General features: G+C 38.7%; 1 protein-coding gene across 1 annotated transcript in view; it reads left to right on the forward strand.

Moving 5' to 3' along the window:
• The window catches only part of RAPGEF2 (Rap guanine nucleotide exchange factor 2), a 257528-nt gene that overhangs the window by 22864 nt on the left and 220308 nt on the right, over positions 1-14356 (forward strand).

The raw sequence follows: 14356 nt of genomic DNA on the forward strand, positions 1-14356 counted from the left end.
TTTACTTAGGATGGTATTTCAGAAGAAAAAACCTAAGACCTCATTTCTCATTGTCAAGTGGAACCCATTCACGTAGATGGTAATTTTCAAGAATGATACTTGGAACCACAAAGAATAATAACCTTGCATTATCTTCTGGGTAAATGGCGCCTATGTTTGAATTGATTTTGTAGAAAGCTAACCTTGGAGTTTGGGGAAAAAAAACATTAGTTTATTTTCCTTTGTAGTTCTTTTCATTCTGACTGCCGTGTTCTCAGATCATCAGGGTCACACAAGCAGAGCTTTTTTTAACTGCTCCCTCCTTATCCATGCTAGCAACCCTTCATTTATGCTGTTATCTCTCCCTCAGACCTATCCTGGTCTTTTTTTTTTCTTTTTTCTTTTTCTTTTTTGGCCACCCCTCAGGATATAGAGTTCCCAGGCCAGGGATTGGATGCTGCTAAGCGGGATCCTTAACCCAGTGTTCCAGGATCTAACCCAAGTCCCAGTGCTTCAGAGACACCACCTATCCCTTGAACCACAGCAAGAACTCCTTTCCTGGTCTTTTTTTTTTTAATTGCTTTTTAGGGCCCCACTCACAGGATAGGGGTAGAATGGGAGCCATAACTGCCAGTGTACACCACAGCGACAGCAATGCCAGATCTAAGCCATGTCTGCAACCTACAACATAGCTCATGGCAAAGTCAGATCCTTACCCCACTGAGTGAGGCCAGAGATTGAACCTGTGTCCTCATGGATATTAGTCAGATTCATTTCTGCTGCACTGCAATGGGAACTTCCATTTTCCTGGTCTTTTTAAGAGTACTAATTTATTCCTCCTCCATGAGGCTTTTCTCATCACTTGAGCTAGAGGTTGAATTTTTCTTTATGGGACTTTTACTGTCTTTAACTTGCTCATCTCTGTAAGGCATTTATCCTCTGGTAATTATTTCCTAACTATTAGGTGTACACATCTTATCTCCTATTTTGTTTCTTTAAATTGAGGTAAATTGGACATTACATTGTATAAAGTTCCTTGTAATTTAATATCTGTAAACACTACAAAATTATCAGAACTGTACAACTGGTTTCCATCCATCACCACACAGTTGACTCCCTTCACCTAAATGCCCTCCCCCCAACTCCTTTTCACTCTGGTAACCACCAGTCTGAATTTGTGAATTTCTTTTTGTTTTGTTTTGTTTGTTTGTTTTCCCCATTTAAAACAATTTTAGGAGTTCCCATCATGGCTTAGTGGTTAACGAATCCGACTAGGAACCATGAGGTTTCGGATTCAATCCCTGTCCTTGCTCAGTGGGTTAAGGATCCAGCGTTGCCATGAGCTGTGGTGTAGGTCACAGATGTGGCTCGGATCCTGCGTTGCTGTGGCTCTGGCGTAGGCCGGCGGCTACAGCTCCGATTCGACCCCTAGCCTGGGAACCTCCATATGCTGTGGGAACTGCCCAAGAAATGGCAAAAAGACAACAAACAAACAAAAAAACCCCAAAACTTTATTGAAGTATAGTTGATTTACAAAGTTGTGATAATTTCTGCTGTACGAAAAAGTGATTCAATTATACACATACATATATCCATTCTCTTTCAGATTCTTTTCCTGCATAGGTTATTGCAGAATATCAGGTAGAGTTCTCTGTGCTATACAGCAGGTCCCTGCTGGCCAGCCATTCCATATGCCTCAATGTGCATATCCAAATCCCTACCTGTCCCCATTAGTAACCATAACTTTTTCAAAGTCTTTTGAGTCTGTTTTTGTTTTGCAAATAAGTTCGTTTATACTCTTTTTTTTGTTTTTTAAGATTCCATGTATAAGTGATACCATATGATGATATGATGTTTGTCTTTCACTAGCTTCAACTTGGTATGATCACCTCTAATTCCATCTATGTTGCTGTAAATGGCGTTATTTCATTCTTTTTTTATGGCCAAGTAATATTTGTCATTTGTTTTTTAGATTCAACATACAAGTGAAATCATATGGTATTTGTCTTGCCCCATTCTGACTTATTTCAGTTAGCATAATACCCTCAAGGTTCATCCATGTTGTGACAAATAGCAAGATTTTTAGTTTGATGTAGTTCCACTTGTTTATTTTTGCCTTTTCTCCATATAAAATTTTCCATTTTAAAATTTTTGTTTATTTCTATTTCTGGAGTTAGATCCAAAAATGCTGCTAAGACCAATGTCAAGAAGGTTACTGTTTATGTTTTCTTCTAGGAATTTATGATTTCTAGGTCTTACATTTGAGTCTTTAATCTATTTTTGGTTAATTTCTGTATATGGTGAGAGATAACCGTGTTGTTTCCTTCTTTTGCATGTGGTTGTCCAGTTTTCCAAGTACCATTGATCAAAGAAACTTTTTCTCCTTGTATGTTCTTAGCTCCTTTGTCAATTAATTGCCCTATGTGTGTGACCTTATTTCTGGGCTTTTATTCTTTTCCATTGATCTATGTATCTGTCTTTATACCAATGCCATATTGTTCTGATGAATGTAGCTTTGTAATATAGTTTTAGATTGGGGAATGTGATACCACCGGCCTTTCTCAAGATAGTTTTGACTAGCTGGGAGTCTTTTGTGATTCCATAGAAGTTTTAGAATTACTCGTTCTCATTTTATGATAAATGTTGTTGGAACTTTAGTAGGGATTGCATTGAAACTGTGGATTGCTTTGGGTAGTCTGCTCATTTTAATAGCATTAATTCTTCCAATCCATGAACATGGACCACCTTTCCATTTTATTTGTATCTTCCATTTCTTTCATCAGTATCTGAGTAGTTTTCAGTGTATCTTATGTCCTACTTTAAACTGCAAAATTCCTTGAAGGTGAAACTATCTTATTAACATCTGTTAATAATCTATTAATACTATAGCATTCCACAAATAATTAAATGTATGAAGTGTATGTATGTCTGACATTCTCATGATGAGTCAATAAGCAGTACTATTGGGACATAATCCAATATGATAGAATTTTAAAATTTTACTCTTAAGAAATTAATTTTTACTATTTCAGCATAACATAGTTTAGGCTTGTGATTATTATAAGGCTCAGCCACAACCGATTCTTAGAATTGTCTGGTTAGATGACAGTGAATCAAATTTTAGTTAGTCACCATGACTTTGGTCAGTCACAGAAGTCAGAAGTTAAAAACCTGAATTCTAGACATGGCATTATGAATTCCTAAGCCCTAGACTTCAATCTGTTGCCTTGGATTTTAATGGGGTATGTATATATTTGCTTTTACTGGATTCTGAACTTCTGTTTTATATCCCTACTTTGTAAACTTCCCTAAGTTAGAACAACAGTATTTTAAATTGTACATTTAATCTTGTGTAAAATCCAAGCGTTTGAAAAAAAAAAAAAAAGAGAGAGAGACTAGTGGAGTTCAGAGGTGATACAGTGGGTTAAAGGATCTGGTGTTGCTGCGGCTGTGGCATAGGTCATAGCTGTGGCTCAGATCCAGTCCCTGGCCCAGGAACTCCACATGATGCAGGTATGGCCAAAGAACAAAAAAACAAGGAAACTAGTAGTGCCTTTTTTTGCTTTTGATGTTGCTCTAATGATGGCACTCATTTTGGGGTCTGTGATTCTAATGAGGAAGAACACCTGGAAGAGAGAGGCTGGTGTTACACCCTTTGTTCTCTGAGTGATCTTGGCAACTTTGACTGGGCCTCATTTTTCTGGTCTGTGAAACAGAGCTCACTCTTTTTGCCTCACCTATTTTCCAGGGTGTCTGTTAAGGGTTAATGAGCATAGTATGTGAGAAAGTACTTCACAAATGGAAAAGTCTACACTAATGTAAGACATTACAATCACTAACACCACAGAAGTATTAGTGCCAGTAGGAATTGTGAGTCATTTTAAAATATAATAGACTAAGATCCTTTTACTGTTTGGCTGGTAGCATTTATAGAAGTATGCCTCTTTTTTTTTTTTTTTTTTTTGTGTGTGTGTGAGTAAGGCAGTAAAACCATGTTTTCAAATTATTTCTTTATTTGGTTGTCCAGGTTAATACTTATCTGGATCATTTTAGAAGCCTAGGCTTCATGTTGAGTTTTGTAAAGAGCTTTTCTTTGCTATAGCATTTTTAGACTTCAAAGAACCTTTGTGTAAGAACTCATCTATACCAATGTATCTCAAGTAGTTTTGATTATTTTATTTTGAGTAAAAAAGCTAAACTCCAAATTTTTCACTTTCAAAAAGACTCAAACATGGCAAAGTCTTTCCATATGTGTAGCATGTATATGTATTCTATTCAAGAGTGTTTATCAGAATACATATTTTTATTTTTTTGAGGATAATACATAATTTTAGAATAAAGTTTTGTAATTATATGCTATAAATGGACATGATTTGCTTTTCTTCTCTAATTACTAAAATCTGTTATCATTCTCTATTTAAATTTGAATGCTCCATAAACTTACATATATAACTAGAAACTTGCATAAGAGTACTAATAAGTATAAGGATGTGGAATAGAAATATATGTTTTTGAAGAATTTGAAGAGGAGTTTGAATTACTTTCAAAATATGTATTTACTAGTGAAAGGTGCAACAGTAAATGGATCTTTATATTATGCTTCTAATTATACTTAATTAAGAATTACTTTTGGAGTTCCCTAGTGGCTGTGGATTAAGGATCTGGTGTTGTCACTGCCGTGGTGAGGGTTGATCCCTGACCTGGGAAATTCTACATGCTTTGGGTTCAGAGTGGGGGTGGGGGAGTTACTTTTGTAATGCAGCCCCTTTAAAAGTGCAATATTAGCAGTTTCAGATTGCCTGCCCTGTAATAATACATAGCATTTTGAGTTATGTAGTTTGCTTGTCTGCCTGCCTGCCTGCCTTTCTTTCTTTCTGTCTTTCTTTCTTTCTGTCTGTCTTTCTTTTCAGGGCCATACCCACTGCATATGGAAGTTCCCTGGCCAGGGGTTGAATCAGAGCTACAGCTGCTGGCCTACGCCACAGCCACAGCAATGCCGTTATCTGAGCTGTGTCTGCAACCTACACCACAGCTCACAGCAACACTGGATCCTTAACTCACTGAACAAGGCCAGGGATCGAACCTGCATCCACATGGATCCTCGTCAGATGCATTTCTGCTGAGCCATGACAGGAACTCCATGCTTTTCATTTTATATTTAGGGAGAACATAACTCAGCAGGAACAACTGAGGTAAGATTTGGAAAAGCAGTTGACATTTCTTAAGTGTTTATTAGTGCCAGGAAATCAGCTAGGTTTTTTCCCATTTTTTTTTTTTTTTTAGTTAGGTTTTACATCAGCCCAGTTAATCAGGAGATGCTGTCTCCAGTTAGTTTACCAGAAAAGAAGAAACCGAGATACAGAGAGGCTAGTCATTTGCTTAAGGACATGTAACTGCTTGATTTCAAAGTCCCTATCTTTTCCCCTCCACTAGACTTCCTCTGCAGTAAGACTGGGTATAAATGTCTGTACTTCTGTCAGTAAGGACTTTTACAAAATGAAGCTTTTATTTGCTTAAGTTCTTTTTCTTTATTCAAAATGTGTTACTTGGAGTTCCTGTCGTGGCGCAGTGGTTAACAAATCTGGCTAGGAACCATGAGGTTTCAGGTTTGATCCCTGGCCTCGCTCAGTGGGTTAAGGATCCAGCGTTGCCGTGAGCTGTGGTGTAGGTCACAGACATGGCTTGGATCCCAAGTTGCTGCGGCTCTGGTGTAGGCCGGTGGCTACAGCTCTGATTCTACTCCTAGCCTGGGAACCTCCATATGCTGTGGGAGTAGCCCTAGAAAAGGCAAAAAGAGAAAAAAAACAAAACCAAAACACCAAAAAACAAAACCAAAACAAAATGCATCCTGTTTACTTGCCCTTTAGATATGAGCTTCTGGTCCTAAATTCTATTTTTATTAAAATTTAATTTTAATTTTTATTTAATAATTTTGTGGCTGCACCTGTGGGATATGGAAGTTCCTGAGCCAGGGGTTGAAGCTGAGCCAGAGCTGTGACCTGTGCCATAGCTTTAGTAATGCTGGATCCTTTAACCCATTGTGCCAGGTTGGGGTTTGAACCCTTACTTCCGTAGCACCCTGAGATGCTACAATCGGATTCTTAACCCACTGCACCACAGCAGGAACAACACAATTTTAATTTTTAATATAATTGGACCTAGTAGAGTGGGATTGGAAGGCCTGTCCAGGAACCTAGCACATAGATGAGTCTCAATAAATGTTTGCTGGTGTTATATCCACTCTACTTTTTAAAGTAGCCTGTTAATTGCCAGGTTTATCTGAAAATGATAAGGAGTTTCACATGCTGGTTTTGATAGCATCTGGTATGCCACCAGATACTCTGTTAAAGTTATAAATATGTTATCTTTTTTTCCACTTCTTTGGTACTTAACTTTATCCAGTTAATATAATGCGACATAACATGATAAATATATTACTTCAGTATCTTTTCTGATTAGTAGCTACTGTCTGGGGTTCTTAGACTTTTTAAAAAATTTAAATAAGTACATTACTTAGGATTTTTACCAGTTGAAGAGTAATTTTTTTTTTTACCAGTAAGAGTAAGTGGTAAATCCAGTTTGAGGTATTTGGAGTAAGCTAGCCTGATGCCTTTCAAGGTATTCTGTTTTAGGGGGAGAGTAACCAGTTTTTCTCGGCAGTAGCACAGCCAGACATTTGCTGGCTTGTCAGAAACAGAGACTTGATGTAGCTCTTATTTCTACTGCTTATGAAGTTTCAACATGGAATGACTTTAACACAAAGCCTTTCTGACTAGGATCAGAGTTGGGAGCCTTGGTTTTCAGTGCTGACTGAAAAAGTGGGGGAAAGATTTGGGAGGTTTCTAGCAGGGGCTGGATTTGAATGGGTTATAGTCATTGAAACTTGCGTGTTGGAGGGTAAAACATTCCTGGTAATTCTGCTTTCCTAACTGTTGTCATGAAGATGTCTTAGCTTGTAAGTGAATTTTGTTGTTTGGCTCCACTATTCAGAATGGGGCTATCAATGTGGAATTTGGGCAGAATTGAGAGGCATTCAGAAATGCTAAGAATCAGTTCATAAGCCTGTATCTTGCACAGAGATACTGTTAGGTTACCCGACATTATCTAGCTCTGGCACCATCTTATGATTGTACTTCATGGTCTCGACTGGAAAATGAAAGACAGATGCTAGATTTTGGAATGTGAGATCTAAAGGCATCTGAAGTGCTTCTGAAATGCTCAAGTCCAGATGCTCTAGTGGTGCTGGGGGTATCTGTGTAAATGCTGTCATGGAGCCCTTCAGTTACAGAGACATGTGTCAGTATCTGTGGCACCGAGTCCTGTTTGTTCCCCTTTGTCTCTACAAGACATAGACTGCATCCTTACTTTAGGAACAGCACTCTAGGACAGAAAGGTAGGAGGTTTTCAAAGGTGTGACAAATTTTTGGCCCTTTTTAATACAAATTTTCTTTTCCTTCCTTCCTTCCTTTTTTTTTTTCCCTGCTTTTTAGGGCCATACCTGTGGCATATGGAAGTTACCAAGCTAGAGGTCAAATCAGAGCTGTAGCTGCCAGTCTGTGCCATAGCAATGCCAGATCCAAGCCATGTTTGCGACCTACGTTACAGCTCACAGCAACACTGGATCCTTAACCCACTGAGGAAGGATGGAACCTGAGTCCTCATGGTTACTAGTTGGATTCATTTCCACTGGCCATGATGGGAACTCCCTGAATTTTCTCATTTATGGCTCCTTTTAAAAAAATCATCTTCCTTCCAAAACATCCTTAACTATTTATTTTCTTCTAAAACAATTTTTTAAAAAGTTGATTTATAGTGTTGTGTCAGTTTCCTTTACTCTTTTGTAGATTCCTTATTTTCTTCTGTTTTTGAGGGCTACTGGGGTTGTAAAAAAAGGTTAAGTGTACAGTCTTCTAGTGGGTTGCTCATTTTATTTTGGTGATTGAAAGTTAACCTGCATCATAAGTGTATGTGATAATGCATTCTGTTCCTGGAATGTTTTGTGTTCCAGAAATATTCATAATTTGTACTTGTCATATATTTAAAAATTAGTTGTTTTTTTTTTTTGTCTTTTTGCCATTTCTTGGGCCTCTCTCGCAGCATATGGAGGTTCCCAGGCTAGGGGTCGAATCGGAGCTGTAGCCACCGGCCTACACCAGAGCCATAGCAACTCGGGATCCCAGCCGCATCTGCAACCTACACCACAGCTCACGGCAACGCCGGATCCTTAACCCACTGAGCAAGGGCAGGGATCGAACCCACAACCTCATGGTTCCTAGTCGGATTCGTTAACTACTGCGCCACGGCGGGAACTCCAAAAAAAATTAGTGTTGTAAATAGTATTTAAATAGTTTCTAAACAGTTGCGTAGTTCACACATCATACATTATACAAAGTTATACAGTGGAGTCTTAATTTCTTCCTCTGTTCCACATCTGCCTAATTCCCAATCCCTAATGATAGTGAGATTTTGATTGCTTGTTTATTCTTCCAGAGATTTTTAAAGATCCATATACAGGGCCATGTAAAATATGTCCCCAACCCCCAAATTATATTTGCGTATCTGTCCTTTGCTTATTTGCTTAACATAAAATATAATTTGGGGATCTTTCCAGAACAGCACATGAAGAGCTCCCTTGTGGGGTATACATGTGTTTGTGAAAGTGTGTGTGTGTTTGTGTGTTTGTATGTTTGTGTTTAGCCATTATAGAGCATTCACAGTGCTACAACGAATATCCCTTACATATGTGATCTGGTAAATTTCTGTTAGGCCAAAGGGTTCTTGCATTTCTAATTTTGATAGTTATTGTAGTAGCAATTTATACTACTGCCAACATTGTATTAGGAATTAAGAAAAAAACAAGTTGCGGTTAAGTTGGATGCAGCTTTTACAAAAGGCAGATTTAATTTTTTTTTGATAGGCAAGAAATTGATTTATTGAGGTAGGGAGGGATACAGGCAGGCAGGTGAGGTAGCTCAGCAGATATAATTTATATGTAGTAAAATTACCCTTTTTAAGTGTAAAATTCTATGAGTTTTAACATGTGTACAGTCACATCACCACCACCACAGTTAAAAACATTTTTGTCACCCTGAAAATTCTCTTGTCCCCTTTCTGTAGTTAGTCTCCTCTGACTTGCCCTGCCTTTGGCAACCATTGATTTGATTTCAATTCCCTCAATTTTGCATTTTCTGGAATGTCATATGCATGGAATCACATAGTGTGCCCTCTTTTTGTGTGTGTGTGTGTGTGTTTTCCTTAAGCATAATGCTTTTTAGATTCAGGCCTGCTGTGGCATGTATTAGTAGGTTTTTTTTTTTTTTTTTCATTTTTATTGCTGAGTAGTATATTACTGTGTGGATGTACAAACTTTTTTTTAATCCTCAGTTGATATTTGAATTGCTTCCGTTTTTTGGAATAGAGCTGTTACAAACAATGACGTACGTATTTATGTGGACATATATTATCTTTCTTGGCAAATATCTATGTGTGGGATTGCTGAGAAACTGAAAGACTCTTGGTTTTAAAGCAGTCATGTCAATAGTTTTTCCATCAGCAGAGTATGAAAGTTATAGTTGTCCTACATCCTAGTCAGCATTTGGCTTTGTCAGTTTATTTTTTAATCCATCTAATAGGTGTGAATTGATACCTTGTTATATTTTTAAAAAATTGGCTTTATTGAGATATAATTCATATACTACTCATTTAAAGTATGCACTCAGTGGTTTTTAGTATATTTACAGGTGTGTGTAACTGTCATTGCAGTCAGTTTTAAAACACTTCCATTACCTCAAAAAGGAAATGCCTGTGCCCTTTAGCTATTACCCCCTGTCCACTATGCTCTCTGTCCTAAGTAAACATGAATTTATTTTCTGTTTCTATAGATTTTCCTATCCTGGACATTTTGTATGAATGGAATAATAAAATATGTAGGGTTTTTTTTGTGCATGGCTTCTTTAATTTAGCATAATGTTTCTGAGGTTCATCTATGTTGTAATATGAGCCAGCATTTCATTCCTTTTTGTGGCCAAATGATATTTCATCATTTCACATTTTGTGAATCCATTCATCAATTGGTGGACATTGGGTTATTTCTGCCTTGATTACTGCTGCTGTAAACATTCATTTACAAGTTTGCTTTTCTTTATGATTAATGATGAGAATCTTTTCATTTACTTATTTGACATCCACAGCTCTTTAGTGAAAGTCTTTGCAAACATTTTGCCCACCCCCCCTTTAACTTTTTATTTTGAAATAAAGTTGCCAAAATCAGAGAAAGTATACCTGTCACTTGGGTTCTTCTACTAGTTAATAGCTTTCAGAACCATGGTATATTTGTCAAGACTAAGAAATTAATTTTGGAAAAAATACAGTTCTCTAAACTATAGGCTTCATTCTGCATTTTACCAGTTTTCTACTAAGGTCTTTTTTTTCTGTTCAGGATCCAATGTAGGATACTGTATTGCATTTAGAATTCTACAAAATAATTTCTACAAAATAATTTCTATTTGTAGCAGAATCATTACTCATTTTAATGTTTTGGCTAAATGCAAGTCTGTGTATTTTAAAATATTGATGTAATTTATATAACATTAGATGTGGGTAATTTCTCTACTTGTGTAACAAATGGGTATGTTTTCAAAATTGTGAGAAAATTATATTTTCTCCACAGTCCATCATACTTTTGTAGATATGTACTCAGAAAAAGTATTTTTATTTTTATTTTTATTGCTGAAATGGTCCCCATGTGATGTACGTAATTTTTCTGACAAACATAGCAAAGGGCCCTTTGCAACACCAGAATGTGGCAACATGGAAAGCCTGAAAAGGTCAAGGGGGCAAGCCCAGGAACCTTTTGCATTGCAGCAGATTTTTTTTTTAATTTTAATTTTTAAAAATTAAAAAAAATTTCCTTTTACAGTGAAGCTCATTGCAGAAGTATTTTTACCTTAACAGGTATCAGTGAACATTCACCACTCCTCTGAGTCCTCATAATAGAAATCAGTTAATTCAGCAAGTGTTTGTCAAAGACCTGCTGTGCACCACTTGCTGTTGTAGGCACTAAGCTTGCAGCTGTGAAGAGCAGAGCCTGCTTTGTCCATGGAGCTTGCATGCTGGGGAGGGGGCCCCCCTAAAAGCCAGCGAGCAGACCATTGGTTGGATGTTGATAAGTATCAGAGAAAAAATTAAGCTGAGGAAGGCCACATTTGGAGGCCTCACTGATGATGAAATGGTATTTGAAGAGCTGAGTGAAGGGCTGGAGCCAGCTTCATGGGGGAGAGAGGGGAAACAGATGCTTTACAGGATGACCTTAGAATGGTCATCCTTGAGAATGGAGGCTTTGGGAGCAGTGAGGCAGTGACACGTGGAAGGCATTGGCGTCAGAGGTTGGCAGGGAGGCTGGACTGTGGAGGGGCTGTGGTTTCATTCTGATATGTTGGGGGGCTGTTGGGGGATTGGGTGTGCTAAGATGGTTTGGGGTGCTGGGTGGAGGATGGTCCATAGAGGGGCCAGAGTGGAAACAGGGAGGCTAGGCTGGGGCTCACGCAGGAAGCCCACTGTGGTGGGAGGGAAACATGGTCATGCGTCTGTGGTATGGTAGCAGAGTTGAGCAGACAAAAGACATGTTAGATTTGGGTGGGAAGAAAGAGGACTCACAGATGACTGAGTTTCTAGAAGGATGGGGATGACAGTTATTGGAGAAGAGGATTTTGGTTTGATTAAAAAGAGGGTGTCAGAGTTCTCACTGTGGCACAGTGGGGTCGGCAGCACCTCTGCAGTGCCAGGGCACAGGTTCGATCCCTGGCCCAGCACAGTGGTTTGAAGGATCTGGCATTGCTGCAGCTGTGGCTCAGATTTGATCCCTGGCCCTTGGACTCCATATGTCACAAAGCAACCAAAAATCAAAAACAAAACCCCACAAAAACAGACAGAAAAGAGTATTGGTGATAGTCAGCTGGAGCTCAGCTTTGGGAGGCCTATTTGTGACAAGGCCTACTTGTCGTCAGAGGTAGTTTGGAGGTCACTGGACTGGAGATTAAACCCATGCCTGACATCTCTTCCATCACTGGAGCCTCATCTTCTCTTAGTGACACGTGTGCCCAGCATGTGTGTGGAGTGTTTAATAAATGGCTGTTGAAGAGATTTGAAGTGCAAACTCAATACTGCTTTCTATTGTGATATCTTTTACTGTAATAATAGTTTATGGTATTTGAAGTGGGTACTATTTTTGTTCAGATGAACTTGACTGTAGTAAAGTGAGAATGTTTGATACCCCTTCCTAAGCAGTGCTTTCTGGGTATAAGTGGCATTGAAGACTAGAGTGGGCAGCTGACCTGGAGCTGTCCACACTGTCCTTCCCTCCACCCCTATTCCTGACCAGTGCTCAAAGTGCTGTCCTCTGTTCCAGCTCCTTGTCCCTCATGGCCATTAGTTTCTAATCTTAGACTGTGGAAAAAGTCATGTATATGCATTGTAGGTTATGTGCAGTCAGAAAAAAAATGAGGGTTTGGTTCTGTTTAGTGGGCCTAGAGATTCATTTGAATATTTCATTTCATGTGCTTTTGAAACACTTTGGCTTAACTTTGTTAGATTTAAAAAACTTACTGTTAGTCAGCTCAGGCTGCTGAAACAAGATAACACAGACTGAGTGGCTTAAACAACAGGAACTGATTTTCTCATCGTTCTGGAGGCTAAAAGTTTAAGATCAAGGTTCTGGCTGATTTGGTTTCTGGTGAGGGCTGTCCTCCTGGCTTGCTGAAAGCTCCTTGTCTTGCTGTGTCCTCATATAGACTCTCTGTATGAGTGCAGGCAGGGGGTGGAAAACGCTAGTATCTCCCTCACTGATAAGGACACATATCCAATTGGACCAAGGCCCCACCATCATGGGCCTTTATCTCACCCTGATTGCCTCCTGAAGACCAGGTCCTCAAATATCATCACAGTGGGGGTTAGGGCGTCATCACATGAACTTGGGGGGAATGCAGTTCAGTTTACAACACTTAGCATGGTGGTTGCATCTCTAAATACTGAGGTTATGTTGCATTTCCCTTATGTGGAAAACAAAAACCAAAAACTATACCTTTTTAAGGTATTTATACTTGAGGCATCATTCTAGGAAAGGAGAATAAATTGTGAAAAATGCAAAAATAAGAGTTTCTGTTGTGGCTCAGTGGTTAATGAAGAACCTGACTAGTATCCATGAGGACGTGGGTTCGATCCCTGGCCTCCCTCAGTGGGTTAAGGATCCTGCATTGCCATGAACTGTGGTGTAGGTTGCAGATGTGGCTTGGATCCATATGCCACAGGTGTGGCCCTCAAAAGACAAAAAAAAAAAAAAAAAAACCCAAAACAAAAAACCCCCCAGCAAAATAACAAAAAGCAAAAATAATGTGAACATCTAAGTTTACTGGGAAGGAGAGTTTAAATTTCTGAAATGCTCACATGCTAGAGTATTTGAGTGCATGCAGCTCGTTACCTATAAGCACAAAGAGTAACGGTGATACTTTAAAAATGCTTTTTTTAAAATCTTGATGAAATTGATTTAGTGAATTAAGAAATTGTTCATTTGTAATTAGTGTCCAACTAATGTGCTAGGGTTCTTAAGTCGGGTAAATGTGCCCATATACAGATTTAATGGCATTATTAATTTGCTTAGCATTTTCATGGTATAATCAACTTCAGCACGGACTGAATTACTCATTAGTGGAAGCTTAATGAATGTGGTTGAATTTTACCACTTAATGTGGCCTGATGCATCAACACAAGCTTTCTCCAGGGAGATATTAGAGTAAGAGGCATCTCCATGGAGATTTTACCTTGGTGCCTGTCTCAGTCCGCCCTGGTGCTGCTGAAAGGCCTGTGATCTTGGGTAGATGGAGTTACCCATGCACGTACATACACAAAATGGATCTATATCCACAAAACATCTAAAAGCATTGATTCAGAGTATTCCCTTCTTTTTGATAAAAAGTTCATATTTTCGCCTCTCCATGTTATTCAGTTTGAGTTACAAAGACTAGGATACAAATAGTTTGGACATGGTTTTTACTGCCGCACTGAATAAAATTTTCTCTTTTCAGCTTTTGAAATATAGGTAGGTATGGGGGAGAAGTAAAAGTTCATGGCTTAGGCTGTCGCCAAACATTGTTGTCAAATTTTCACTCTGTTCAAATCTTGGTGAATTGTATAGAGACTCTGGGACTCCAGGAAGTATAAAGTGACTCCTTAGCCTTGTGGTTGGTTAATCGTTGGGAAGTAGAAGGAGTCATATGAAGGAATAGAATTTCTGTTTGTGGGCAAGTTTTTCCTCCCTCTCTTCCTTCCTTTTGCATTTTAGGGCTACACTGGAGGCATATGGAAGTACCCAGGGTAGGGGTCA

Source organism: Phacochoerus africanus, chromosome 10, assembly GCF_016906955.1.
Source record: "Phacochoerus africanus isolate WHEZ1 chromosome 10, ROS_Pafr_v1, whole genome shotgun sequence".
Lineage (NCBI taxonomy): Eukaryota > Metazoa > Chordata > Mammalia > Artiodactyla > Suidae > Phacochoerus > Phacochoerus africanus.